At 42.9% G+C, this 3,849-nt stretch overlaps 1 pseudogene; it reads left to right on the top strand.

The window, feature by feature from the left end:
- Nucleotides 1-3,374: 3,374 nt before the first annotated feature.
- LOC102767245 overlaps nucleotides 3,375-3,849 on the top strand; it is an 834-nt pseudogene continuing 359 nt past the window's right edge.

The following is a 3,849-nucleotide window of genomic DNA, read 5'->3' as shown; positions in this document are numbered from 1 at the left end:
CTGCTCGCTCGCAGGCCCTGCCTCCGCTGTGGGTCGCCCTCTGTGTGTGGAGCAACTGGTTGGGCAGGGGTCTTGGCCTGACACTACCCATGTCCCCCGCCACCCACCCCCAGTTCTCCATTCTCCATTTGGCGACTGGAGCCTGCCGGCCAGGGAAAGGGACCAAGAGGTGGTCAGTGCGCCTCATAGTGACTGGTTAAGCGGTCGTTCTGCTGTTAGGGTCAATTTGCATATTACCCTTTTATTACATAGGATTATTATATAGGATAGCTACAAATCTTGGAGGATAAAGGGTTTGTTTATTCTCTTTCAAAAAGGAAGACTTGTGACTACGGGCTCAAATGTAAAATCAAGGTCACAAAAAGGGCCTCCATTTCTAGTAAGCCACGCCCTGTGTGAGTCCCACTGCAGTGGGACAAAAGAGCACACGTTGTACCACTGCAGTAAACAAGCTGTAGGGCACCAGGCCAGCTGAAAGCATCAGATAAAACACACTTCACAAGTGACTGTCAGACAATGCCATCTAACACATTACAAAAAGCTACTTTCTCAAAACAATCCTGCTCCTCAGGAGAGGTCTGTTTTAAAAGACAATGCTCACTAGACACTGACAGTCTTGTTTATAATTCCAAATGAGGCAACAGAACAGCCACTTGTTCCGTCTGCAAAAAAAAAGTCTCCCCCCACCCTTAACTGTGAGTCTTCACAGGGAACAAAGAAGGATGCTTCCAGAGCAAGGGGCAGTTAGACACAGAGGAGGGCAGATGGAGCAGATTTCTGTGGGAGTTCAGCTTGTGACTCAGAAGGGTAACCTTTCAAGTCCGAATGAAGGTGTAGAGATAGCCCTTGTGTTGACAAAGCTGCATGCCTGGCTGTAAAAATGTCCACGGAGACCGGGAACACTGAGTACCCAGAAATAACAATAGTATCTGGGGAGCCATAACTGGTTTGGCTCAGTGGATAGAGCGTCGGCCTGTGGACTCAAGGGTCCCAGCTTTGATTCCGGTCAAGGGCATGTACCTTGGTTGTGGGCACATCCCCAGAAGCGGGTGTGCAGGAGGCAACTGATCGATGTTACTCTCTTATCGATGTTTCTAGCTCTCTATCTCTCTCCCTTCCTCTCTGTAAAAAGTCAATAAAATATATTTTTAAAAAAATAGTATCTGGGGACCATCACATTCTCGGGCACCCCATACATTGTATTTTTCACAGCCAGGCTCTGGTCTAGGGTTAGGCTTACATATGTGTACAGAAGTTTCCTGCAAATCTGACTTTGAAACCCTTTGCAGAGAAAACAGAAACAATCACAGGCTATTTCTTCACTGGAAACTAGATTTCTGGCTATGATATGCAGAAGGAAACTCTTTCTTGGGTCTGTCTTTCCCTGAAGGTATAAAAAGTGCTTCTTGTTAAATATTTTATGATGAGCCTTGGTATAGTGATGGGGAAAGTTTCGATACTTTAAAGATGATACTTTAACAATAACAGGCCCAACATTTACCCCAAATGCATCTGTCTTCACAATGGATCCAACATCCTAGATAAATTACAGTTCTTTTTCTGTCAAGAATAAGATATAATGAGCAAAGGTTTATAAAGTCAACTATATAAACTTTGAAATATATTCCTTATTTTTTTTAACTTTTATTTAATTGAATTAATTTATTTTTTTAATTCTCACCCAAGGATATGTTTGTATTGATTTTAGAAAGAGAGAAAGGGAGAGGGAGAGAGAGAAGCATTGACGTAAGAGAGAAACATCAATTGGTTGTCTACTATACACACTCTGACTAGGGATTGAACCTGCAACCTGGGTATGTGCTGTGACAGGGAACTGAGCCTGCGATCTTTCGGTTTACAGAACAATGCTCCAACCAACTGAGCCACACTGGTCTGGGCTTTAATTTTATTTTTAAATAATTATAGACACAGGAAGTTGTAAAAAAAAATAGTACAGAGAATTCCTTGTACTATTTCCCCATCCTCCAATGGTAATGTTTCACATAACGATACATAGCACATAATCAGAACCTGGAAATGGACATCGAAATGGGTGCTGCTGCCGCTATCCCTTTGAAGTCTGACAGTATGGCGTCTGACAGTATAAAATTAACAGACGAGTCTTACAATCCAAGAAAAAGAATGAGTTCCATCTCCTGCTAAGATTTACTACTACCAGGTTTCTGTTCTTCTTCCCTCCTCAGGCTACAGTGTTATGGTTTTGTAACAGCTCTGCCTCCTTTGGGCACAGGAATGCTGTTTCCTCTAAAACTTGCTAATTTCTCATCTTGAATGCAGAGCAGGCCTCCCTTGTCCCTCACTCCCTGTGTTTAGCAGACAACTTTCTGTGGTTCTACCAGAAAGAGAAAGTGGAAACCTTTGGGGCGTCTCTCCTGGCACTGCACTTTAACATTCTGTATTTTTTTTTCTTTTACTTTTCATTTAAAAATAATTATAAATTCAAAAAAATAGCAAAAACAGCAGAGAAATTCTTCATATCCTTCATCCATTGTCTCCCAATGGCTACTTTAACTCACTTATCAGGTTACTTACATTTGGAAAATATAATAAATTCCTGTGTAGTTGTTGTTGTTTTTTTAACTAGGGAACATCAAACCTTTTCTTTAACTACTTCTTTTGTCCAGTGAAACAAAATTTATTATAGCTGAGTCTCTTTTATTCACGATATTAGGGCTAATTGTTAACCAGTTCATTGAAAATGTAGGAACCATTAATAAAAATAATGGAGCTCACATATCTCATTTTAACTTGTCTCATATAAAGGTGTTCTTTCTTAAATTTTTTTGATACAGGGTGTGTCAACTGAAGGTCTTCGCCACCAATTCAGTGCCATCAGGAATCCCTAACTTGGGGTATGGTGAAAGGGGGACATTTGTGAGACACCTCAGAGGAGAGGCTGCTTGGGCATTATGTCTGAAAATCCAGTTCTGGTGTTGCAGCTTCCTCCCCTTCCCCTCTCTCTGCCCTTACCCCTGCTCCTCCCCTCCACCTCTCCTCCCCTCCCCCCTCCTACTCTCCTCTCCCAAAGGCACTGGGATCTTAAAGACTAAGGCTTGCAGCTCTGCAAGGGATGAGAGCCGGCATTGATCATGACGTTGGAAAAGTTCTCCAGGAAGGAGAGAAACCGGCTGTATGCTTTTAAAACCATCCTTCCATTTGAAGAGGACTTCAAAAGACAAAAAGTGGCACTGAGAGAATGACTTTCTAAGAATTTTGTTCAAACTTTCACTGCAGTAAAAAATCAACAATTCCCAGGCACCGCCAGATCTGAGACCACATGAAGCTTCATTTCCCTCCAAGCCCGGCTGTTGGGGGAGTGGGCGCCGGCAAAAGCCCCATGTAACGGGGAAGCCATGCAGAAATCGGAGTGCCATGGAGCTGCACAGCTGAGAAATAGTGACAGCCAATTATGATCAAAGAACATCACCAAGTGCACAAATCAAACACAGGACCACAGGTCAAGGAAGCGAATCCTCATTGTCAACCAGAGTCTGCAGGAAAAGTTCATCCTCGACCAAGTGATAGGCTTAATCCTAAAACAATTAAACTGTGGTGAGCAGTCACCAGCTCCTCCTGCATTTGCAGCTCTTTAAAGGGGGTATTCCTTGTAGACTGGTCCACGGTTCAGTAAAACAGATTACAGTGGGAATGACCTGAAAATCTTCCATTTGATCCTCGTATTACTTTAACTGAGGGTCTGAAACTAGACATCCATATACCTTTGTGTCAAAGGAGGCTTTTAGAGAATTACTTTTAGGTGCTCCTGAAAAAGCTGTGCCTCTGAGGTAAGATGAGGGTTTAGGGGGGTGCGAAGAGATTAACCCAAGT

This window comes from Myotis davidii, unplaced genomic scaffold (assembly GCF_000327345.1).
Source record: "Myotis davidii unplaced genomic scaffold, ASM32734v1 scaffold1065, whole genome shotgun sequence".
Classification (NCBI taxonomy): domain Eukaryota; kingdom Metazoa; phylum Chordata; class Mammalia; order Chiroptera; family Vespertilionidae; genus Myotis; species Myotis davidii.
This window is presented reverse-complemented; position numbering and strand designations above follow the sequence as displayed.